Raw genomic sequence first — 27,087 nt, 5'->3', positions numbered from 1 at the left:
TGGAAAGGATGCCAGTGCAGGAAATTGTACCTAATATACCCAGTTCCTCAAAAAAGTTGAGGAAATTTATGGTGGGGAGACTTATAAGTGGGATCTCCTGGACTATGCAGATAACTACTTCATGTACAATAATCTGCAAGGACCAGAAGGGTCACAGTGATGTTTTGAAGACATGCCTTGCTCTTGGTGGGGGCAAATATTATTTGAAGACAATGAAGCAGAAGATTTCAGAGAAGGACTAATGGTCGCCTGGTTGACACTCTGAGATTTTCGAGTCTAGAATTAGGAAAAAAACAAAACAGGATGGAAAAATCCTTTTCTGACTATCAATAATTTTTCCCCCCCAGCTCCTGATCAGAAACACACTGGAAGTTTCTCATTTTCAAACACCCAAATTGCACATGCAATTCACACATGGTGACTCATTTCTTCCTACCCATTGTATCTCATTAGTTTAAGGTATTCAGAATGAAAGGTGGTTATTAAATAAGGCCTAAAATAAGAGGGCGCATTACGCACGGTGCTGGAACCAGCCGCTGATAAAACAATCTTTTCCTTTGATACACCAGGGACGCTGTTGCAAATCATGCATGAATCTTGTGTTAATAAACAATTTATTTCCCCCCCCCCCAATGTCATTTAATGAAATATGACAGGCTGACAGAGCTGGACATTTAAAGCATTTGTTAATCTACAGCAGTGTTTCTCAAACAGTAGGTTGGGACCCACTAGGTGGGTCACAAGTCAGTTTTAGATGGGTCCCCATTCATTTCAAAGAGCATTTTATTTTTAATATATTAGACTTGATGCAACCATGGTATGTGCATTTGGGGAAATGTTACAGATCTGTACTTTTAACAGGCTACCCTCTATATGTTTTTAACACTGATACTCAATGGGGCTTATTTCTGGGGAAGTGTGGATAGGATTGCAGCCTTTCAAATATTTGGGGAATTTTTTTTAAATAGGGCAGCTACTACTTGGGAGAGTTAGGAGGGTTTTTATTTTAAATAATTTTTTAAACTTATACTTATTGTAAACTTTTAATTTACTGAATTAATTAATTATATTTTGTCGTATGTGCGTGTTAAAATTTTTTCTGCTTGATGATGTCACCTCTGGCCATGACATCACCTCCAAGTTAATGGCATCACTTCCAGTGGGTCCCAACAGACTGTAATTCTAAAAAGTGGTCCTGGAGCTCAAAAGTTTGAAAACCTCTGATCTACAGGATAGAAAGCGGGGTGTATTTGCAAGGCTTAAGGATGGGGGGCAAGAAAGGGGGGGAAAGGTGTCCAAGTCTTAATCATTCAGCCCCATTCAGGGAGGCAGAGGTGCACACTGAATCCTGACCTCCTTCCCGGGCCTGATCTGCCTTCATGGATCAATTCAAACTTGCGCCTGCAATTGAGCAGGTTCATGCTGACACATGGTGGATGCTGTGGGTTGGAAAAACTCATTTGGTCGCTGGGAATCACACTCTAGGTCAGTGGTTTTCAAACTCTCCAGGAGTTTGACACCCCAGTTTGAAAATTCCTGCTCTAGGTACTGAGGACCCTGTCTGCTGTCTCTTACCCAGTGGCGTAAAAAGGCATTTGGCATCCAGGGTCCATAAATTGGGAGGCAAACTCTGTCTTCCCACTGCAGCTTGGCACCCAGAACCTACGGCCCCCTCAGCCCCCGCCATTTGTCTGCCACTGCTCTTACCTACTGCACAGGACTTCACCCCAACCCTATGCGAATTTCAGCGGGTCTGTTTTATGGAGAGATCCTTGCACCAGCACCTGCACCCACAATTCCACTGCTGTGCATATCTCTAGATTCTGGCATACAATGTTTAACAAAATTCTACAAAATACTAAACACGAGAAAATATATATATTTGAGAGCAATATACACGTGACTTTGGTAATTGGTTTTAAGTTCCAGGCTAAGAATTTCACTGGCTCTGCTTGTAAACAAAGTGCATACGTTCTTGTCTCCAGCTATGCTAATCCTCTAATATCTGTTTCTTTAAAAAAAAAAAAATCAATGTTTGGTCTCTCAGACATTTCTATGGAAAACAGAATACATTTAAAGCATTTTTCCAAAAAATTTTCAAATAGGGAACTAGTCTAGCATGAAACAGACACCATCATCATTGCTATGACAACCAGTCAAAAACATTAAATGAGAGACCAATCCTATCCTCCACCCCCCTACACTATTGTAGCTGTGCCAAAAAGGAGCATGCAGTATTCAGTGGGGGGTGGGTCTGGTCAGGAGGCTTTGAAGGGGAAAGGAACATTAAATCCCCTTACCTCCTCCATAAACCTTCTGCTCTGTAATGGGTCTCCTCGGACCTGTGCCAGCTCTGTAATTGGCACAAACCCAAGGAGAGGAAGGGAGCAGAAAAGGGGCAGGGAGCTGGGATAGGATCCAACATGCACCACTGCTGCCAGATCCACCTGCACTGATTTCAAAGATGCTTAGTCATGGCTAATGTTCTTTAGATGCGTCCTATTTGCAGGCCTACCTCCCCCCCACACACATTTTTTTTAGTTGCCAAGGTCATTTGACTGAATTTAGGATATTTTGGGGGTGCTGAATCCAAAACTGGAATTGGTTTTGCTGAATCCAAAAATGGTATCAGGCAATCATTGCCCGGCTCCAGCCTCAGGAATCCCCCTTGACACAGGCAGAACTATGCATCATTGGAACCTTCCTGCTTCCATACAAGAGCTGCCCAGGCAGCAGGAAGCTTTCTGGGCTGTGTGTCATGCACAATCTGGGGATTTCAAAAGCTAAAATTGATCCTGCACTGTGTAGATAAAAACAAGCTGTGTTTGCGCCAACCTGGACTCCCTATTCACGGTGACAGACCTTGTCCCGGATATCTTCATAGCATCTGCTTCTCAGGTTTATATGGATACTTCCCATTTCTGCAGCCGGACCGCATGGACAGAGTGCTTGGTGAGGAGAAACCTGCCACTTGCAGTCCTGACCCTCACCTGCCTGGACTAGATCTGCAGGGGCAGAGGGGGACTGGCTCCATCACTGGAGGGGGAGTCACCCATCTCTGTCCACCTACTTGCCTCCACTGCTCCTCCTCCTCCTTTCACTTCCTGGGTTGGAAGAAAAGAACGGAGGGGAAGAGGACAAGTAGAAGGGAGAAGAGTGCTGAACTAGAACAGTGGATAGCGGGAGTGTTGGCACTTCACTGGGTAAAGGAGGAAGCATTTGGCAGGCCACCTCAGGAGGACTTGGGCAGGCCCTGCAGGTGCCTCTTTGAGCTGAACAGAGAAGCAGCAACTGCCCCATGAGAGGCACTCGCCCCTCTGCCTTTATTCCTGCATTCTACAGATATGGAGGGATCCAATTCTGTAAGCTGCCTTGCCTCCTCCAGAGGGGAAAGCCTACAACTCTGCAATTACTAATCAAGTACTGTATGTGATTAATACTAATGCTGTTCAGGGTTATTGCTTTGATTAAAAATTAAGGCACAGAACTACGATTCACAGACTCAATACTCAATTTGGGGAGGGGGAAGTTGTTGATTTAGAGCTATCATTTATTCTTTTGACAAGTATAAATACACTCCTGAGCCGATAATGAGGCTCTTTGAATCTGACAAGGTTTAATCTTTTGACATGAGTCATTAAAATACTTCTAAGCCATTAAATCCCAAAGCACTAATCTAAAGGTTACTCAGCAAATTTTCTTTTACTTTGCCACATTTGGGGGGGGGGTGTTTCTTTCACCTTTGGCTATGGATTTCTCTTCCCTGCATTAGCTGGCCTTTTGTTAAATATTCTCTGTTTTCATAATGGGAGACTTTTTTTTGTGCAAGTGCTGCCTGACCGAACCCCCAGTAATGCAGTCTGGTTAATCTCCAAAGCTCTTTTTCTGTTCCTGCTTCACTCTATAATTGCGGCTTGTGGAGAAAAGCCTCAGAAAAGTCAGTGTTCTCATTTGTGCTGTGGGTGAGCATTTGCTCAGGGGAACAAGCAGGGCCTGTGCAGCGGGCCCTAAAATATTGAGCACACGAGTTAAATGGAAGAACAAAAGTGCTCTTGCAGAGATGACGCACTGCCTGAAATCCTTGATTAAGCCAACTGGAGGTTTTCCAAGTCCCTGTTTCCAGGCACCCTCTACCTTTTTGTTCAGTCTTCTAACTAATATTTTGCACACTGATAATGAGAATTCAAATACAAGTCAGACCCTGGTATCTGTGGGGGGAGGTCTGTTTTGGAACCCCCTGTGGATACAGGAATCCCACGGGTACCAGGATCTCGGTTTAAATGGCTATAAACCGAAAAGGTATGAACAATCAGGCTCCTACCATTTCTCTGCAAAACTGTGCCATTTCCAAACCTCTGCAGCTATTTCTGAAAGACCCAGGTTGCACTATGCTGGGGAGATGCTAGTAGCGGAAAAGGAACCTCCATGTGACCTGGAAGTGTGTCTTTCAGCTCTAAAAGTACCGTAACTGTGGAGGCTCGGAAATGGTGCCGTTTTGCAAAGAAACACTACGAGCCCCAATTTTTGTGCCCTTTTTTTGGTTTTAAAGTCATTTGAACTTGCATCCGCGCCAAGTCAAATCCGCAGATGCTGAATCCATGGATACCACGGGTCCATTGTAATCAGAAGGGCAAAGAAACCCTGGGTCAAACCAGACATCAACTGCTTTTGCTCCGTCGCAGAGAAGTGTGGAAAAAAGATGTGTCAATAATGCAAACTGAACGTACGGGATTCATGCACGTAAGAGTGCCATGTGCAATCAAGCCCTGCAGTATATCTGAGAAGATTTCAACATTCTCTTATTTGTAACATAGCTCCCAGGAGCGGTGCCTCTGAAATACTGCTTAAATTGATATCCAGTGAATTTGTGCGTGTGTGTGTGCCTCAGGTGAAATGCCAAACAAATTTGAGGGAAGCCAAAGCAAATTGGTGACAGCAGAATGAGAAGCAGAGGGCATCTGATGAACAGGGCTCTCCCAGAGTCTGACTTCACCAGATCTCACATTACCAAGGAAACAAAGCAGCCTGGAAGCAAATCTAAAAGCAAATTGCCTCCGGGATCCTAGCAGGGTGGAGGGAGAAGGAGACGTGCAGGGAAGATTTGGGTGTTGGGGCAAGCCAGGGCCAGATTGGGGGGGGGGGAGGAAGAGAAATCAACCTATTCACTTCTACTAATCCTACCCCCATGAAATGCAGGAAACCCTACTGAAAACTGAAATGGCGCCCCTGTATAGATGGCCCTGAATCTTGTGCTAGTACCAGTAGCTGAGCAACCCAGGACGTTGCCCCTGACCAATGCTGACAAAGGAACTTGGAGGACCAACCCTGGCACACAAGTTTGTGCTGCCATTTCATAGTTACCTGGGCCTCTTCTGCTCTAAGGCAGTGGAGGGGCAAGTTGGGGGGCAGAAGAGGGAAGAGAAGGCAATATAAAGGATCGCCCTGAAAAGTGTGGTTGCAAAGTTCCTGGCAGCAAGGGTGTGAAGATCCCAGCAGTAGCATAGCGGGGGAAGGGGGAGAACGGTAAGTACCACAGATGCAGTGTAAGTAGCCCCTCGCAATTGCCAACAGAATCATTCCGGGTAGTGGTAGCAACGTGCAGGCTCTTGCCGAACCAAACAGCACCTCCTGTGTGTTGCTATCGCTCTCCACAATGGCTCTGATGGAGAATGGGAGGGCTGCTTACACTGCGCATTGCGGCGCCTGCAGTACTTACCATTTTGCCCCACCTCTAGCTACTCTACTGGATCCCAGAGATCTCCTCCCCACTCCTTTGAAGATGCTTGTGAATTGAGAAGGCGCCCTAAACCCAAAGAGAGACAAATAGAAGCCTTGAAAAAGAAAACAGCCTGTCACAGAAAGTCTTTACTTTTGTACTATAGGAACACATGTTTCTACTCGCTAGGAATAAAAAAAAACTTAAGGCTGGGAGTAAAAAAGACTGCAAATTAAAGAGCAAGAAAAGTTTACTTAGATTGTAGGTGAGTAATGATTTTGATCAAATTGAGTGCTAAGAAAAATAATCCCACACTATCAGACACCAATACCAGAGCCAAGCTATGACACAATAGGCCAGAGAACATCTTTTTCTGACAGCTGCTAGTTTGGGCATCACACCCCATTTGTTAGTTATTTGCTTGTGCATCTTTCCATGTGAAATCATCATTCAAGAAATAATGGAAGACATGTTTGGTTCTGTGTGTGTGTGTGTACACAGCCTTGTTCTCTGACCACCTGCTTATGATGTGAAACGGGCATGAAGCCACACCTGGTTCTCTTGTTACGAATAATCTAAGGCAGTCAACAGACCATGAAGAAGGTAGCACGGTACGGAACACATCCTGTTAACTGCAGTTTATGGCATATGCGGTGATTTTCAACAGTTTTCTCATCATGGCACATTATCCTCTATGGTCTTCTCCATAGTCTTTAACAATATAAGAACAGCCCCACTGGATCAGGCCATAGGCCCATCTAGTTCAGCTTCCTGTATCTCACAGTGGCCCACCAAATGCCCCAGGGAGCACACCAGATAACAAGAGACCTGCATTCTGGTGCCCTCCCTTGCATTGGCATTCTGACGTAGCCCATTGCCTCTTGTTACTTCTGGCTTCTGGGCAACTCTTCCAGGTTCTGCAGCTGCTTTTAGGGTAACTGAAAGAAATTTTATGTCCCTCTGAGTGTTGTCCATCTGGCTCTGGGTTCAATGCCCACTGGTGCTGGCCTGGCACCAGCACTCACTCCTCTCTGAGTGTGGCAAAGCTCAGTGCCTCTGCTAGCGGCCCAAAGGATTGGGCCCTTAATCCTTTGTCTTCATCACAGCCATTTCCCTCCTGGGGCAGCCGTAACGGGAACCTAATCCAGGACTGAGATTGCACATAAACTCATGAGCACCAGTGATTCTACATATATGAAATGGAAAACTGGTGATTGTAAAGCATCACACTGGCATGTAGGGTGCCTTCTAATTGGTTTTCCAGCAAAAATATCTTTAATGGAGAGCATACTGAGATGTCAGCCTCTCTTGACAATGGTGGAAATTCACAAAGGAAATCGAGGGTAAGATCTGGGCTTGGGGTTTTTAGGCACCAGATGTTGATGTTAGCTTTCCTACCCTGTAAAGTCAATACTGCACAGCTTCGGCCTTTCATAACTTAGAGACAACAGATGCAAAGTGACAGGAATCAAAGAACTGACGGCTCAGCACTTCTTGTGAGTTTTCTCTCCAAACAGGCTTATCGCTGTTAAGTTCAACAGAGTTCAAAGATAAATGCATTTTGCACAGTTTGCATGCAAGGAAGAAAAACTGTGCTGAAAATTTCTCTGTTTAAGAAAGCTCTTCTGATCTGCCTCAAGTGTATTATAGTTTCACATATCTCTCTAGAAAAATAAAGACTAGGATTGATTCTCTTGCCAAGAAGGAAATTCATTTGGCATCTCTGCAGTCAGAGTTATATTGGGCTACACAGCTGCCACAATGAGTGTACAGGGAACCACTGATATTGCATTCCCTAAAACCATATATTGTCCCAGGTCTCCTAAGGTAGTTTCCAAACCTCTGAAATGTTATATCAACAGATTGTGCCACACTTTTCATGCCAAATTGTTGCAGTTTTCTAAGGCTATGATCATATGTTCACATTAAGATGGGAGCACCCAGAGTCAGTCTTGAATCTGAATGAACTGTGTTATTTGGGAATATATAATTAGAACACTTAACAACAGTGAATATTTAGCTCATTGTTTATGCTACAGTAAGCTGCAGTAATACACACTCCCAAGTAAGTGTTTATAGGACTGCACTCTTAAATATTCTGTGTTTTTAGTAAAAACCAATTTGGAGAGCTACACAAACCAGAAGTACACTATTTTTTTCTTTTAATTTTATGTCTTACATTGAATGTTATTTGCACATGAGTAAATAAGTTATCTTTGCTTAAGACTAGATCTTTTCAGCCCAGGGTTGGTCTGCAATATCCTGTCCATTACAGAAGCTGTTTTGTCTTTCAGCGTCTGGAATAAATGTGTAAATTTCAGAAGCTGCTTGATAATCCCTGAATTTCCAGTGCCAAAGGGCCCAATCCTATCCAATTTTCCAGCACTTATGCAGCCACAATGCAGCCCCAAAGTAAGAGAACAAATGTTCCCTTATTTTGAGGAGACCTCCATGATTATCTCTCCATTGCAGGATGCATTGTGCAGCTTGCTGCGTGGCTGCATTGGTGCTGGAAAGTTGCATAGAATTGGGCCATAAGACTGCAATCCAATACACACTTACCTGGGAGTAAGCCCAATGAACATAATGGGACTTACTACTGGGTAAACATACATAGGAAGGCTCTGTAAGCAACTAACCAAATAGTTCTGAATGCACAGAATACTCACAGTTCGTGGCTACCCAGGTTTCCAATGCCCTGGGTTACACAAACTCAGTGTGTAGTGGCAGAGAATTACCCTGGGGTTTGATGCCCAAAATAGAATGGGAAAAGACGTTTTATTTGCTGCGAATACAGATTAGAATGAATGCTTGTTTCCCAGTGTGTAGCTGGATTATCTACACAGGCTCTGTATATAAATCAATTTCTTGCACACAAACATAAATTGGGGCAGATTGTGTGGAGTTGCAGGTGAAACCTATCACTACGAATGACTGTTTTGTCAGCATGCAATGACATCACCGCAGATTCTGTCCCAACTCCAGGAAGAAGAATACATAATACTCAGGTGTGGTTTGGAGTTGAGCTATTGCCTTGCCTGAAAAAGCTAAGCGGGATCAGCTGCTCAACAGGAGATTCAAGAACTGAGAAGTCTCTGGTGTATCTGTGCAGAGGAGTGGAGCGTGGAGGAGTCAGCCGGCCCAAAACAGATAGCGTCTTTGAGAAACCAGTCTGAAGCTCAGCTGCAGCTACCTGCAAGAGTGTGGAAAGCACAAGAGCCGACTGCACTCTGAAGGAAGAAACCTGGAGAAATGCAGGTTCTACGAGTTTGTCTCCTGGAACCATACTCATAAAAACCTCATCGAAAAATAGTAGGCCTACATGTATAAATGGCCTTGAGTCTTTTGAGAGAAACCATATATAAACGCCATATAACTAACTAATGTCACTGAAAGTAGCAACCACAATGCTGTAGGGCAGCACTTCTCAACCGGTGAGACTTACACCACTGGTGGTACTGAAGGTGGTGCCTGGAGGTAAGCACTGGACCCCCAGATCTCCACTGCCTGGTAGGTAGTAAGACCAGTAACAGAATGCTCAAGCAGCGGTAGGAGGCTTGGCTTGGTGGGAAGAGCTCCAGCGTGCACTTTCTGTGCGCTCAAATAATAAATAATAATAATAATACAGGTATTTATATACCACCTTTCTTGGTCTTTATTCAAGACTTTATTCAAGGCGGTTTACATAGGCAGGCTAATTTAAATCCCCGTAGGGATTTTTACAATTGAAAGAAGGCTCTATCTTTCAAGAGCCACAACAATTCAGGTGTTTCGTTCTGATCTGGCCTCCATCCTCCCACGCTCAGAGCAGATGGAATAGCTCGGCTCAGCTTGTCAGCTGCTTCAAGGTCGCACGGTGCCGGTGGCTTCAAACTGGCGACCTTCGGATGTTATCTTCAGGCAGACGGAGGCTCTACCCTCTAGACCAGACCTCCTGCCCTCCTGCTCGAAGAGGGCCTCCCATCCACCCTGAGCCTCTTACTGGTGTCTATTGCATCTGGCCTCCTGATCTGGAAGCAACTGGTGATGACAGGATCACCAGTTACTTCCGGTGGTATTGCCAACAGGCAAACCATGCAAAGTGGTACGGCGGGGGACAAATGTTGAGAAATGCTGCTCTAGAGAATGTGCAAATCTACTCTAGAATATGGGCATTTATCATAGTGGTTTATTGTTTACCGCATGCAGGATACATGCAGCAAGTGAAGAAATTCATTTGCCTCCCCATTTATTTGCTGGTGGCTCTACCAAATTCTCATCCCGGTTTCATGAAAATTTGACCACCGTAGGGAAAGAAATGGCCGGATCCCAAAGGATCTCCTCTATGGAGAACTCGTGCAAGGAAAGCGCCCTACAGGTAGACCACAGCTGCGATTCAAGGACATCTGCAAGAGGGATCTGAAGGCCTTAGGAGTGGACCTCAACAAGTGGGAAACCCTGGCCTCTGAGCGGCCCGCTTGAAGGCAGGCTGTGCAGCATGGCCTTTCCCAGTTTGAAGAGACACTTGGCCAGCAGTCTGAGGCAAAGAAGGAAGGCCCATAGCCAGGGAGACAGACCAGGGACAGACTGCACTTGCTCCCGGTGTGGAAGGGATTGTCACTCCCGAATCGGCCTTTTCAGCCACACTAGACGCTGTTCCAGAACCACCTTTCAGAGCGCGATACCAGAGTCTTTCGAGACTGAAGGTTGCCAACAACAACAAGGGGAAAAAAAATAAATATTTAAAGCAGTGAAAAATATGCGAAGACACATTTTCATCTCATTGGGCTTTACAGGTAATGCTGACAGCCGAGTGCACTTTTGCAATGACTCAGTGGCGCGCTACAGGAGGGGAGGAGTGGCAAGTAATGCAGGCACCACCATGTGCCACGTAAGCGGCTCTTCCCGCTTACAGGAGGGAAGGTCTGGGCAGGAGGTCTGGTCTAGAGGGTAGAGCCTCCATTTGCCTGAAGATTAACATCCATAAGGTCGCCAGTTCGAGGCCACCGGCACCGTGCGACCTTGAAGCAGCTGGCAAGCTGCAGCTGAGCTGTTCCATCTGCTCGGAGCGTGGGAGGATGGAGGCCAGAATGTTAAACCAGATCGGAGTGTAACAGCTTGAATGTGGTGGTTCTTGAAAGAGAGAACCTTCTTTCAATTTGTAAAAATCCCTGCGTGGATTTAATAAGCCTGCCTGTGTAAACCGCCTTGAATAAAGTCTTGAATAAAGACCAAGAAAGGCGGTATACAAATACTGTATATTATTATTATTATTATTCCCCCTTGCTGTCAGAGCCATTCCGGGCAGCAGCAGCAACGTACAGGTGCACCTGTGCATTGCTGATGATGCCCAGAATAGCTCTGACAGTGAATGGGAGGGGCAGCTTACACAGTGCATTGCAGCACCTGCAGTACTTATTTGCTGTGCCATCCCTCCTGTAGTTACACCACCGCAACGGCTGCCGGGAAAAAATGATAAAATCTGATCAGGCAGCACAAAAGGGGTCAGTTAGCGTGGAAAAATATACTTCTGGTCAGTCACCTGGAGGACAGAGTAGACTCCAGTATGCAGAAGTAGATCATCCCCGATCTACAGAACACTGACTAGTGGCAAGTGAGATCTTCCTGCAGGAAACATCTCTCCAGTGGGGGAGGAACAGATGAAACGAAAAGAACAAAGAAAGCCGCCTGCTGTCCTACACCGAAGACATTTGCTTGCAGTCTTGCATAAGAGAATTTGCTCAGCCATGTGGATGTGCCTCCACAATGCCATGAAGGTCAGTGGAGCTACCTGTGGAGTCTGGGAAATGGGAAATGGGAGCACGAAGGCAGAAATCGGTGCACTTTCTCTCCCTAATTCCCCTGTTCTCACAAGGCGGCAGACACCTAGGATGTAGAATTCTCCTCCCCCCAGCTCATACATTAAGGGTGGGCAAACTTGCTTAACCTAAGAGCCACTTATGATAAACTTCAGGTGCTTGAGAGCCACAATGTTTTAGAAGCATTTAAATTCTTAAATATATTTACTCACCACAAACACTGAATGTGTGTTTTTAATCTAGTGGACTCTCAGTTTATACCCGGTAAATAATTATAAAGCTTGAAAATTTCTATTTGCCTTTTCTATCAATTGTGATGCAAAAAGAAGCCACTCAGAAGCTACAAATTCCTGGTACTTCTGTCTGCAGCCATCATTTTTGAAATCACCTGAATGGAAGGAGGGAGGGAGGAAAAGAGAATATAGTACAAGAATGCGCCAGGCAGACCATGGTTGCCAATTTTGGTTAGTTGCTTTAACAGCAACCTGATGGGTAGATATTGAACCAGTGAAGCTTCCACCCTCACTTTGACTGCAGGTCAAGAAAATAAGCTCGCTTGCTAATTGTTTGCAAATCAAGCCTCTGCAAAAGATACAGGGGATCTGAACCATTAAAAACTAGTTGGAAACTTGAACCAAGAAAAATATTTTTTTTGTCACCCACACACTCAGTTCTCGATCTTCCTTTTGAAAGAGCTGCCAAGAAGGAAAACAAACAAACCTAGTCTGTATTTTTTTTTTAAACTTTAAGCCAGTTGCAAGAAAAGTAAGGAGAGGAAATCGCACTCCATCATTTTGGGGGGGGCTTTTAGCTGTGCAGTGGCAGTGTTTTAATTGTTAACTACCCTGCAGATGCCTGATCTCATCTGATCCTGGAAGCTAAGCAGGGTCAGGCCAGGTTAGTACTTGGATGGGAGACTGCATGGGAATACCGGGTGCTGAAGGCTTTACCATAGTCTTTCGAGACTGAAGGTTGCCAACCATGGCAGTGTTTATGCAGGGCCCCACTTCTGGGTTCTCCAAATAATAATACTGGGCTCCTCCTCCAAGACTCTGCAAAACACGCGGGGCTCCAGGTTGCCACACGACTCTCTGCTAACCTCACCCAGATACCAGAACTGTTTATTTTAAGAGTTGGCAATCCTGTTCCCCAAGCTGGCACTGAACATCTGGATAGGACCCAAGACTGGGGGGGGGGGAAATCTTTGCATGATTTGTCATTATCTGTTTTGCTTTAGTTTATGTTCTAGGGGGAGGGGACGCTATTTATCTTCCCAGCATCTCTGGGTTCGCCGTAGAGACTGTGGCTTCTTATGACATAAGGAGGCAGAGCCAAGAACTACTCTAGGGCAGCAGTTCCCAAACTGTGGGTCAGAACCTAATTTTTTGATGCGTTGTGAAATAAGCTGATGGCTGACAAGGAAAATATATTAAGCCCTATGGAAAGGGAAGCTGAGCAGCAGGGGTGCATTTAATCACAAGTAGGTGAGCATGCCTCAGCTCTTAGCAAAGACCAGGTGAAGGGGGAATGCCAGAATGGTTCCAAACCAATGAACAAGGAGCTCAATAAATGCTCCAGAAGGCAGACCCCCCCCACCATTGTAAAAGGTATAAAAACAGAGGCTTGAGTGGCTGGTAAAGTGCAACTTTTTTTTAGTCTTATGAAGCTACATGGGTCCTGATAGGGAGTCATTTTAAAAAGTAGGTCCCAGTGTGAAAAAGTTTAGGAAATCCTCAGATGACATCAGCGAAAGTGAAGAAAGTGCCATGAACTAAAAACCCAAGAAAACTAGCTAAGGTTGTCGTCTGGGCCCCCCTTGATACAGGACTCCATAATTTTGATTAATCCAAATACAGGAATATTCTCTGCATTATTTTGCCACAAAAAACACCTACTGTACCTTTTCACCACTAGATGGCAACAAACATGAAACATTCAGGACATGATCCCGCACTTGTGGAGGAAAGAACATTACATCCTCCTGTTCTTAAATGGTATTTAAGGAGTACAGACTAAAGTGGGCCCCCTAACAGCCCAATCCTATCCAACTTTCCAGCACCAATGCAGCCCTGCGATAAGGGAGCAAACATTCCCTTACCTCGAGAAGGCCTCTGTGACTGCCTGCCAACAAGAGAATGAAGAGTGTGCCCCATTGGCACGGCTGCATCAGTGCAGGAAAGTTGGTTAGGATTGGGCTGTGCATGAACCGAATAAGAACTGTCTAACGTTGTTTGAATAAAACTGGGGCTCACCAATAAGTACGGGTCTTCTCACAAGGCACAAGGAGAAGTACAGACCCACTGATACCAGCTCACTTTGATTTTGAAGCAAATCCCCGTCCTGGCTTGAAACTGGATGCCCAAATAGATGTGCACCACAGCTGTTGGCGTGCCTCTTGCACTAGCAGCGACTGCTTTATGGCAGACGGCACCAGTCACAATACATGCCCCGATAGTACGTCACTGCCGACAGAGCCGGTGGGAGGGCCTGTGCCTTTTGGCCCATTCCAGTGCTTATCCTGCCACTTGACGGAGCAGATAAGTCACCAGGAGAGGAGGGAGCGGGTGGCAGGAGTGGGGTGGGGAAGGGGACAAAATGGTAAGGGAGGGTGGCAGTGGGGTGGGGGATGGACAGGTCAGGCCTGGGAGGGGGCTGAATTGGCAGTGCCAGAACCACCAATATCCCAACCCCCTTCCCAGAGCCAATCCCATGGGATAAGTCCATGTTTACCCGCACCAGCGATTTAGCTAGTGCAGGTTTGAGTAGATTCTCCCCCTCACCACAGGCTTACCCTGGGTAAGGGAACAAATGCCACCCAGAAGCTACCTCTGCAACTGCCTCCCCCATAGGATGCAGCAGATGTAGAATGGACACAGTTGAGCCGCCCATCTCTTTTCTAGTCAGTGTCACCTTCCACTATACAATTTCCTAAGCAATATCAAAGTCAATTAAAGTAAATTCTTCAAAGACTGAACTTCCCTTGCTAAATCAAAGGGGGGGAAAAAACCCTGCTCAGATCTCTTACAACTTTTCACTTCATTTCTGTGTTAATTAAGAAAAGTTAGCCAAACTCAAATCCATCTACCTGCTCAGGTTTACTAGAATTCGTTACTGACACTTTACGATCTCCTTAATTAACTGCCTGAAACTGAGTAGAAAGCGCATAATTAGATATCAACAGAGTAGAAGGTTCCCATTTACTGTTCAGTTTTAAAACACATTAGATGCTACAGCCATATTGCTTATGAGTATTGTCAGTTCCTTAAATTATTTTTAAGTTACTGAGTTGAGGGCTTAGAGTGATCACAGTAAGATGTGTACCAGGACCATTCTGCACTTTGACAAACTGGACAACTCAGATCATACTATTATGAAACCCAGATTACCAATGTACGATTGTGAAAAAGGTGTGTTGCTAAAAACAGGTCTCTATAAATCAGTCTGTAACTCAGAGGGTGAATTAATTCTTTGAGGGCCTAGTCCTATCCAACTTCCCAGTGGCAATGCAGCTATGTCAATGGAGCAAGCACTGCATCCTGCAATGGGAGGCAGTCACGGAGGCATTGCAGCTGCATCGGTACTGGAAAGTTGGATAGGATTTGGCTCTGACTTACTTTATCCAGCCCTTGGTGGCCCTGACAAGTATTAATCAAGGGGATGTAAAACATTTTGCTCACAGTTTGACTTGTAAAGACAGGAGGCAACGGCTCTCCCATGTGTCTTTCATATAAATATTGTTACTACGTTATGACAAAAGAACTACAAAGACCAAATCTACACATAAACATGAGAAATTTTGCTGTTCTCATCTTTTATCTCCTCTCAACATTTCCCATATATTTCTTCCAAGCAGGAACTTCCAAATTCACCTCAAAATAACATATATCCAGCATCACTTCCACTTAAAACAAAAGTTGCTGATTTTTTTTAAACAGTTTTGGATGTGAACTGTCCAAATTTAATGTCCAAATGAAATGTCCACAATTTAATAGAAAAGTGGACAAAACAGGCAAGGGACTGGTCCAGGGGACACTAGTTGCTGTGCAGGGTAGGATGGATACTGGCTACATCCGCTCTTGATTTTTCAGAGTATTTAAAGGTACAGAAAGTGGATGCCATCCAACCAAGAGTTAAGCACAGGTTGCAGTCCTGCTCACTTTTACCTGAGAGTGAAGCCCATTGAACATACTACGTTGAACTGGATTGTATTGCTAAAGCCATAGATTATTAGGACCTTAAGCATGTTTAACTCTCAGTTTGGATTGTAGTCACTGTTTCCAGGCAAGCATTTACAATTCTGGTAACAGCTTCTTTATGAAATAGTAGCTAAGTAATTAGCCCCAAAGTTGCTCATAGTGAATCAGTGGGAGGGTAAAAAAAAGTAAGATTTGCTTCTTATAGCTTGTAACCTTAAATCTTCCAGTTCCATCTTGCTTCTAGTAAAGTACCAGGCAACCTCAAACGTCCAATTGCTTTGAGAAACAAATTCCCTGGGACTTGCTGTACTTATCTCCCTCAAAAAAAGGAAAAACAGCATCAGCCTGGCAAACAAAATGAGTCAAACCCATTTCTCCCCCCAAAACAGTTGTAGTAATTATTCTTAATGGACAAAAGATTTCCCAGTTTTTGACTGGTGATACACCCACAGCCTCTCCTTCACAAAAATGCAGATATGAATCTCCCTTCCCTTCTAGAGGGCATGTGGAATCAACAGATGTCACCCTGGTGACTCCAAGCCTTCACATCTGGAATGCTGCAGAGCAATTAGTACGAGCACCCACAAGTTGTCATTCATTGGTCCTCTGATGCAAAACATTTGGCGCTACTGAGACCCAAACAAGTCCAGCTGATTACCCTCTCCTGACTCACGCAACGCGCCTGCAGACATAATGAAAAGTATCCTGTAGCTTAAGCAAGCATATAATGCTCAATTATGGGGGGAGGGGACTGAAACTCTGTTCCAATAGGCACAGATATTGTTGGTCCTGTTGCTGCAATCCCCATGCTGAAAGCACAGCATCAAAATAAAGAGAATGAGGAGCGTGTTCAACTGAGAAGACAGGAGAAGTTGAGTAGGTCGAGCTACGGAGAGAAGTGGAGGAGGTAATGGGAGTGTAGCATGCTGCAGCCCACCAGTGGTGTAGCTAGAGGGGGTGCAAAGCACTAAGTTTTGCAGGGAGCTTCATCACAGCATGCAAGCGGTCCCTCCCCCTCCCCCTTGTTTGCCTCAGCCTTTTAGTCCCCTGAGCAGAATGGCTCCGAAAGGGAGGGGCTGCTTGCATGTTGTACTGAGGCTCCCTGCAAAACTTAGTGCTTTGCACCCCCTCGAGCTACACCACTTTTAGCACACACACCCCCAGGTGGCAAACCAACCACTTCCAGTATGTTAGAGAGCTGGGCCAGGCCAGGAAGGCTGCCTCCATCATGTCCACCATGTAGCTTCCCGAGTTACATGCCAAGCTCGGTTAGCAACTGGTGTGCATGAACCTTGAGCTCATCCAGCAAGGCATTTTCTATTAATTTTAATTGTTGGTTATACAATTGTTGGTTTAAATGCTAACTATATGTCTTTTTAGAAGTGAACAATGTCATTACTTTCTTGAATTAATATGGCAACCTGACGTTATTTTCTCAATTCAACTTATTAAACAGGCAGACACTTCTGCCTCGTTTAACTCATTTAGGCCATCATTTCAACAAGTCAACATTTCAACACACATCATTTCAGCAAGTCATGAAACTTCATCAAAGCCTCATTTATGGATTATTGATTTTGTAATTCCATTTTTCTAGTTAAAGAAATGAACTGTGGTTTTTAGTTTCTTTATCCCAGAGGCTAGAAAATGAATTGCCTTAAGGAAAATGGAGGCAAATAAACTCCAAAGTGAGGTTACACAATCTCTTGATATATCATATTCTTTCGATCAGATGCTTCCACTAGAATGGTGATTAGAGACTATTGAAATGATGTACTTTTGTCAAATAAACATCAATATATTAATGAACAATATCTGTATATGCAGCAACTGTTACCCTGCACATGCCCGCTCTCGTCTGATCTCAGAAGCTAAGCAGGGTCAGGCCTGGTTAGTACTTGGATGGGAGACTGCCTGGGAATACCGGGTGCTGTAGGCTTCTACCATAGTCTTTCAAGACTGAAGGTTGCCAACCAACCAACAATGCAGTGCAACTTATCTGAAACATGCTGGGTGCGACTTCAGCCCTTTTAAGTTCAATGATGTCAAATAAGACACTGAACATATGTTCAACTCTGCCACGGAAATCAATAGGATGACTTTCATGGCAGGACATCTCTAAGAAAGCAGCAGCAGGGCACAAGAAAACCCAACTGGACAGTAGGACACACACACACACACACACACACACACACACACACGGGGAAATGCAGAGTGCTGAAACTCTACCACCACCCAGTCTTTCAGCTTCCAGTCCACCCAGAAGTAACCAAGTCAGCTGTCAAAGCATCTTTTGTACCTGATTTTCATAAGGAAATTCTATCCAGTTTTTTGCTTCATAGTGAATCAATCAAGTTTTTCCATGTTGTGGTTTTATGATGACAACACACCCTGAAGCTGCACACATCAAACAGAGGAGACACTGACAGGGCTGAAGCAAACAGGGGACTGGAAACTGCAGCCGCCTCTTCTGTGATGCAAAGCAGGCAGGGAGAAAGGTAACTTGCAGAACTAGGTGTGCGCTCTATCCTAGATGTCTGAAAGAGTGCCTCCTTCCTTGCATCCCTCTCTTGTGTCTTAAGGTTATTGTGGGAAGGCCCGTTATGGACACATGTGCCTTCTGCAGGGTCTTTTCCATTGTGGCTCCTGCACTTGGGAATGTTGTCAAGAGTGGTTCGGCTAGCTACTTCCTGTGCTTCACAAAAGTTCTTTTTCAGGAAGATTTATGACCCAACAGCTTTACATAACCTGACTTTTTTCTGACTATTTTTTTTATCATGGCATTCTTTTATTTTCTTTGTTCTCATTTCATTACAGCCATGCCTCAGCATCGGTGGGGGTTCCACTCCCAGAACCCCCACAGATGACAAAATCTACAGATAATGATATCCCCAGACTGACACTTACAGGACCTCGGCACATGACCAGAGGTGTCTTCTGGTCACATCTCAGAAGACCTGCCCAAGGCCTCCAAGATGTACATCTGGTTTTTCCAAAATCAAAATCAGTAATCTCATTCCCAGCATCTTTTCCCCACTTGATGCAGTAAACACCCATCTGGAAGAAAAGCCTGCAAGGGGGGGGCCGCACAGGAATGGATGGAATAATTATTAATACCCCCCCCCCCAACATCATTACATTCTTGCAAACTGCTCAATTGCCTTATTAGCAGTCAGACTTGTATTTGTTTCTGACTGAGCAGTCTCACTCTGAAAGGAGCACTGATGGTTAGGCTGTGGATTGTAACCCTTAACTCAGTGATTTTAAACTGGTGTGCCATGGCATATTGGTGCATAACGAAAGGTTCACAGGTGTGTTGTGAGAGTTTGGAGCACAACAGTTGAATATTGCTGAAAAACTCTTCCAGGTTCCGTGTCTGTTTCTACGGCAACTCTCTAAAGTCACAAACTCTGTGTCCCTCTTCCTCTGCCAACTTCTTAGAGGGATGGACAATTCATTACTACGGACAGTTGCCCTAAAAACAGAGCAGCAGAACCCAGAGGAGTCTCCCAGGAGCCCGAAGTGACATCACAAGAGGTGAAGAACACAGAAGACCATAGAGGTCAATGGGCCATGAGAAGTAAAATTGCTGCCTAAACCTAACCCTGACAAAACCTTAAAATGACTGTTTCAGAAGCAGCTGCTCCTGTAGTGACATGTACGATTATTATCCATACTGCAGCTCTGAGCAACTGTTGTCACGACCTATAACCAGATCTCAGGATATGCCATTTTGAAGCTAACTTGGGGCTTGTTTAGATCTTGAGCAAATAATTGCATAACAAAGGTTTTACAGGTTATAACTAGAAAAAAGTGTGTGTGTGTGTGTGTGGGTTGAACATACAGAACTCCCACAAACTGCCATCTTAAACTACAGAGACGCAAGGGAGCCTTGTCAAAAGCACTCCAGGTGGAACAATTGAAGCTGCCTACACCCCGGCAAAGCTACAAATGGAATTGAAGATTCTGAGTTAATTTTGAATCTCTCTCTCAAGTGCAGTTTTGTGCTTGGGCAGCCCAATCCTAATATGCCCGGGAGCAGGTAGCCCTGTGCTGCATCATCATCATCATCATCATCATTATTTTATTAATTTATACCCCGCCTTTTTGCCCAACGGGCACACAAGGCGGCTTACAACACCTTAAAAATACAACATTAAAAAACAATTTACAATAATTAAAAAATCTAAAAACAAACAAACCCCGTGGATTTTCATATAAAAAGCAAGAAGCAAGAACGCCAGCCAGCCTGTCAACAATTAAAAGCTTTTTGAAATAAAAAGGTCTTCAGTCCTCGCTGAAATGTTAGCAACGAGGGAGCAGTTCTCAGTTCTAAGGGGAGGGTATTCCACAGTTCGGGGGCCACCACCGAGAAGGCCCTCTTCCTGGCCGCCGCCCCTCTCACATCTCTTAGTGGCGGCACAGTCAAAAGGGCCCCCCCCCAGATGATCTAAGAGCAGGGGCCGGATTGTAGGGGAAGGAGGCGGTCCCTCAAATACCCTAGACCCGAGCCGTAAAGGGCATCCAGAGCAGGGCTGGGTCGAGTCACAGTGCAACTCGGAGTAAAGAGAATTCATTCCCCTTACCCTGTGTCACGCAGCAGCAGCCTCGATGGGGCTACTCAGATCTGTGTCAGAGGTGGTATAGATCCAAAGGGCCCGGTGTAAGTCCTAAGTGCTGGATCATGGTCCTGCTCCCATCTCGGGCCTGATTCTTGCACTGGCACGCCTGCAGACTGCACTCCCCTTGCCCTGGAATGCCTTCATTCCACCCTCCCCAACCCCGTGCACCAGCCACCTTTGGCCGGAGCAACTCAGTGGCTGAAGTCCGGGAAGCAGCATGTGGATGCTGGCATGGGTCCTTGCATCAGCCTCCCTGACTCTCAAGGAGGTGCAAACATGCCTTACGACACATTTGCGACACTTCTCGGCTGGTGCAAGGGACTTGCGCTGGATGACAGAATGCTTGGGACTGCTCTCTAAAGGAGCTTTGGGCCATCCTTCTTGAGTTGCTTATATTCAGTATTTCGATGTATTGGGCCAGTATGGGGTAGTGATTCTAGTGTTGGAAATCCAAATCTCTGCTCAGCAATGAAGTTTCCTCAGTGATCTTGGGCCACTCACTCTCAGCCCAACCTACCTCACAGGGCTGTTGTGAGGACCAAAGGGGGGCAGGAAACACGCTTACACCATGAGCTCCCTGGAGGGAGGGTGGCATAAAAATGTGAAAGGAATATGTACAAAGCATAGGGATTCTTCATTCCGTAATAAAACCAAAAATGGAAATAGATATGTAGTTTGGAAAAAAAAAAAATCACACAAAGCTAGCAGGCACCTCTACTGTGGTTCAAAGACCACTGCGCAGCTCATATCACTAATTCCTTTCACCCCACAGGAAGGCAGAGGCATACAGACATCCAAGATGCATAGCAGGTCAATAGTTCTCCCTGGAGTGTAATGATTGAACAGGTTCTGCAGTCTAGCCAACTTATAAGTCGCAACAAGTAAATCTGTATTTTCACAATTACTAATGCAATGACCATAGATGAATTCAGCCTGCCAGCCATGTACTGCAGTCTACCAAGCACTCAACAAGTCTGCTCACCTCATAGTCCCAAGTAAGCAGCCAAGAAAAGCTTTATTGGTCGCCTATTCAACTGCCATAAAGGCTGATGTGCTTTACTTTGCTTAATGAATCATAAATACCTAATGAGCCACAAGTACATGATCTATAGTCTAAGCAAGGTTTCAGAGAAAGGAACATTGCCTAATAAAATGACTGAGAACCCTGGGTAAGTAGCCACTATAATGCTGGAACCTTTAGTTCTCAGAATAAAAACACAGCAAGACCTCATCCTTGGCTTATTTAACAGGTGTTTTTTTTTCCAATTTTTGTCCCCTGATGTGCCACTTCTCATGGTATAATTATCTTAAGTACCAGTGGAAGTAACTGGCCATGATGTCATCTCCAACCTCTTCTGGGTTGGAAGGCCAGACATGACACTACAAAGAGGCTTGGGGCGAATGGATAGGCTTTTTCAAGTACACATAAGCTATACTCTGGAGTCAAGCTAGCCCACCGAGTCAAACCTCCTACCACTGTTTGTAGCATCATGTTGTGGACTCACTGCCAGGCAGCAGATGTCCTTTGGGAGCCGTGTATACCACTGGATAACCCCTCAAGTACCACTGATGATACGTGTACCATCAGTTGAAATATGCTGTGCTTATTATCTGTATACATATTATCTGTATTATCTGAGTACACTTCTGTACTGCAGCGAGTCATGGACTCTTTGCTCACAACAGGAGAGGAAACTGAACGCTTTCCACATGCGCTGCCTCCGACGCATTCTCGGCATCACCTGGCAGGACAAAGTTCCTAACAACACAGTCCTGGAACGTGCTGGAATCCCTAGCATGTATGCACTGCTGAAACAGAGGCGCCTGCGTTGGCTCGGTCATGTCGTGAGAATGGATGATGGCCGGATCCCAAAGGATCTCCTCTATGGAGAACTCGTGCAGGGAAAGCGCCCTACAGGTAGACCACAGCTGCGATACAAGGACATCTGCAAGAGGGATCTGAAGGCCTTAGGAGTGGACGTCAACAGGTGGGAAACCCTGGCCTCTGAGCGGCCCGCTTGGAGGCAGGCTGTGCAGCATGGCCTTTCCCAGTTTGAAGAGACACTTGGCCAACAGTCTGAGGCAAGGAGGCAAAGAAGGAAGGCCCATAGCCAGGGAGACAGACCAGGGACAGACTGCACTTGCTCCCAGTGTGGAAGGGATTGTCACTCCTGAATCGGCCTTTTCAGCCACGCTAGACGCTGTTCCAGAACCACCTTTCAGAGCGCGATACCAGAGTCTTTCGAGACTGAAGGTTGCCAACAACATTATCTGTATAACCTAGCAAGCTGTCCATCATTTTAATGATGCAATAAGCTCTGAAGGCCCCTATGGGATCCCTGGTGGGAGGAAGGGTGCATCTGATTCAGGACAAGTGCCAGGCTTCTGGTGGAGCATATGTTGCGCCAACAGTGACATATATAGCTCTCTCAGAGCCACTGGGACCTCCGAAAAAGCAAAGGTCTCAATCATGCAAATAACTCTTACATGCATGTTATTGCATGAGGATTCTTTTCAGGCCCTTATTAAGAACACATGGAAATTCAGTACGTGCAGTCCTGCCCTCCACCCTACCCGACACATTCATATAATGCCTCAAGAAAACTAAAGTCTGCCAGTTTTTCCCAATTCACCATGTTCACTTCAGTGTAATCCTGGGCAGTGAGCACATTTAGGCATTATTGAATGATGATGTCCTTACAACCACTGCTAAGTTAAACAAACAGGGGGTTGACTTATCAGATCTGCCCTTTGTTAGTTATTAAAACAAACACACTACAACCACAAGTATTATTTATTCATATTTTCATTGCTCAAAGGAAGCAAATTACACAGTAATGTAGCAACCAAAGGGAAATAGTCTTTGAGGACTATGGCTGTCTGAGCATATAATATCTGCTGTGCAACACACAGACTTCTCAGGTCTCCAATCTTAAGTATCTAGTATAACTCTATTGTCTGAAACATGGTTTATTTATTACTCCTGTCTAGTTTCAGGTTGGATGGACGGGGCTTGAAGCATCTTTTTTTTTTTTTTCCAAACAGGATAAATGTTCCTTTTAACTGCAACTGATTTACTTCATTTTCTGTGTGCAAACAGGTAAAACTAGATCACTCACAGTGGAAAAACATTCAGAGAAGTGACACAAGGTGGCGGCTGCCTCAAGCTGCAATCCTATATGCACTTTCCTGAGAGTAAGCCCTATTGAAGATGATGGGACTTGCTTCTGAGTTGACAAGCATTGGATTGTGCTCTCAAAGCATAATCCAGACCTTGTCTTTGGCTGGCGCAAGTCCCTTGTGGAGGCTCACAAGTCGCACTAACGTGCCATAAAGCACATCTGAGCCTCCTCAGAAGCAGGCTGGGCAGGCGCAAGGATAAGTGCCAGCCTTCCCATACTGGATCCGGATGGACTAAGTTTGCGACAGCCAAGGGAGACCAGCTCATCGAGGTGGGAGAGGGGAGTGGGAGGGTGGAACAGAGGTGGGGAGGGAGCGTTTTTGGGTGGGGCTGAGCAGACCAAGAGGCAGACTGAGCCCAGGAGGGGGCTGAACAGACTGCAGCAGTGCACACTGAATCCTAACTCCCAATCCTGGCCCTGCGCCAGCAGGGAGAAGAATAGGACTGGGAAGACGGAGTTGTAGGGTTGGAGACAGGGAGTGGGAAAGCTGACTGTGACACTTCCTCTAGGTCAGGGGTCTCCAAACGCTTTGGTCAGAGGGCCGCGTCAATTTGGCACAGTAATCTAAATTAGAGATGGAATTTAGATGAGTGAATCAACGAAAGAATGGGCTCATTCATTCAACCTCTCTGGCCCTCAGAACACCCTCCAGACACAATCAGAGCACAGTTCTGGTCATGTTCAGTTGAGTGCGCCAGAGGCTTTCAGAGGACAAGAGGTTGGCTGCGGGCTGGATAGAGGCTTGCCCGCGGGCCGCATCTGACCCCCGGGCCGGGGTTTGGAGACCCCTGCTCTAGGTTAAACAGAAGATTCCAGTGGGGAGGAGGAAGGTGAGGCAGGAAAGCCAGAACAGGACTCCACATGATCTTGCTCGTCCGGTGTTTGCAAATATTCAGGCATCCAAAGTGCCATCATTCGGCAGAGCCACCCCACGACTCACACGCAACCAACCTGTGGATACAGGCTAGTGAAGACATAACTCTAGATACAGATGAAACCAAGACAGGCTGCTCCAAAGTTTTCCTCCTCATATTCATTGCAGGACACAGGATCTCATATTTTCCATTTAAGTAACTGACCTACTTAAATTACAATAGCATAGATTCTGATCTGAAACTAGAGACTCAGGCTCAATGAAATGTATGTTACAAACCCTGGCCAACATTCTCGCTCTGTATGCAGTCACGCTCTGCTAGGACAAAAAGTCACAATCCAATCACTTGCAAGAGTGACTAGTATTGGTATTTACAGTTGTCTGGGCAGGGGTTAGAGTTTTTATTTAGAAGCAACTCTTTTATTTAGAAGCTGCGCAGGGCTCACCCTGCCTGTGTAACTGAACACAGCCACGAGCTGTAGCCATTGAGCAGTCTGATGAAAGCAGAAGAATACCTACATATCTATGCACCTAAATTTAGCAACCCGCATCAAGAAGTGCTTTGGCTGTATTGGCAGGCTTGACATCTAATGTTCAGTTGTTTGCAGTGGGAAGAATTTGTGGACGGAGAAAAAGGGGAGACAATAATGCTCTGCTGCTCAGGTCAGTGACTAATTTTAGTGGAGGGTCCATTTGAGAAAGCAATGGAGGGTGGTGGGCCTCCAGGGCTAGCCCAAGACTTCCTAGCACCTGAGGGGGCACACCAAATGCCTCTCTGTCTTACTTTGCAGCACACTAACTACTGTTCCTCTTCCTTCTGCTCCCTTGATTCAAAAAGGAAGAGGGAAGGAGTGAAAGAGGATGTGTAGAGGAGAGGACCTTTGTCGCGACACCCTAGCAACCTCTTCTTCCTGGCATAGCCAGCTGCCTCCATCTTGGATATTGCAAAATCCAAATCTTGTGAGATTTTGTGAGATCCAAGATTATGGTGCCCTATCTCATGAGATTTCGAGAGATCCAAAATGACGACACCCAAATCTTGTGAGAGTTGTGGGCGGCCATCTCAAATCACCAGATCCAAGTTGGTGGCACCCAGGAGAACAGATGGGAGGGGTCACTAGGGACATCCTGCGGCAGCCCACCGTACATTATTATGCATATAGATTACAGGGGGGGCTGTATCCAAGAATCCTGTATCTGCAGATTCACTTATCCGCGGATCGGGTCCAGGCATGTACGCAGTGGCCTCACTAGGGTTCGCACCACCCGGTGTGGGATGCCAGCGCGTCACCTCCCCATGCAGTGGGCGGGGCAACACCCCAGGTGGTGGGCATGGTGATGTACCATCACTCCGCCCCCACTGGTTTTTTGGCTGTACCTTTTGATGGAACAAAGATAGAACACATTCTGCATGAAATTATGCACTGATCGATATATAACATGATGGTGTTATTCCTCCAAACTGTGATTTTAGTGTTTTTGGTCACTAGTGGTGTCACAGCCCCCCCAGGGTGTCAACTTACTAACACCTTATTGCAGCAGTTCTCAAGCTTTTAGCACTGGGACCCACTTTTTAGAATGAAGATAAATCCAAGACCCACCAGAGGTGATGTCATGGTGGAAGTGACATCATCAGACAAATTAAAATAAATGTATAAATAATTAAAGTTAATTTAATAATTAAATTAAATTAACCCCTCTAATTGGGTAAGAGGCACTTTTTCAAGTGGGTGCTCCTTTTTTTTAGCAGGGGGAGAGTAACTGGCTCATCTCACCCCAGCAGTGTCTGTTCTAGTGGCTGACTGCTGGTATTCTTTTGCATCTTTTTGATTGTGAGCCCTTTTGGGACAGGGAGCCATTTAGTCATTTGATTTTTCTCTGTAAACTGCTTTGTGAACTTGTAGTCGAAAAGCGGTATATAAATACTGTTAATAATAATAATAATAATAATAATAATAATAATAATAATAATAATAATAATAATAATAATAATAAAGTAAAACAAATAATTAAATAAGCAGAAGCCAGCCCTGTTCCACCAAGTGAATTTCCTCTGTAACCTGCCTGCAATAACAACTCCCCCGTCCAAAATCAGTAAGGTTTTCAGCCCTACCCAGTGCCCAGTTCAATTAAAAAACTTCTGTTTAAAGCAGATCACTGTCAGGATCCAGCTGGCTTTGCAAGTCTCAAAAAGGTTCACCTTATCAGCTGAAGCCTCTGTTTTGATCCTTTTGGGGGGGGGCTGCCTTCTGGAGCACTTGTTGAGCTGTACGTGCATAGGATCAGGACCATTCTGGTAGCCTTGCACTCTCCTTCACCTGATCTTCCACAACAGCCAAGGCACGTTTGCTTACTTGCGAGTAAACGTGACCATGAGGCTTAGTTTCGCTTTCCATAGGGCTCAATACATTTATCTGCTTGGAGGGAGGGACTTCCTTCTCAGGTGTTTTTGGGAGCTGCTTTCATTGGATCAGGACCATTCTGGTGTCGTTGGATTCCTCTCAGCCTGCCCTTTCCAATGGACTAAGACAAGTTTGCCTACCCACGAGTAAATGCGCGATACGGCTCACTTTCACTTTCCATAGGGATCCATGCATTTTTTGTTCTCCAGTTTTTTGGCCATAACTTTTGAAGGAAAGGAGCTATTTCACTCTGGTTTCTTGCATTGCGTTCAGCTCATAATTCCACATCCAATGGTA

The 27,087-nt window shown here is 45.4% G+C and overlaps 1 protein-coding gene across 1 annotated transcript in view; it reads right to left on the bottom strand.

Annotated features, from left to right (window-relative positions):
* Positions 1–27,087, bottom strand: part of CAMK1D (calcium/calmodulin dependent protein kinase ID) — a 204,879-nt gene that overhangs the window by 76,438 nt on the left and 101,354 nt on the right. The window lies entirely within an intron of this gene.

Source organism: Tiliqua scincoides, chromosome 7 (genome assembly GCF_035046505.1).
Source record: "Tiliqua scincoides isolate rTilSci1 chromosome 7, rTilSci1.hap2, whole genome shotgun sequence".
Classification (NCBI taxonomy): Eukaryota; Metazoa; Chordata; class Lepidosauria; order Squamata; family Scincidae; genus Tiliqua; species Tiliqua scincoides.
This window is presented reverse-complemented; position numbering and strand designations above follow the sequence as displayed.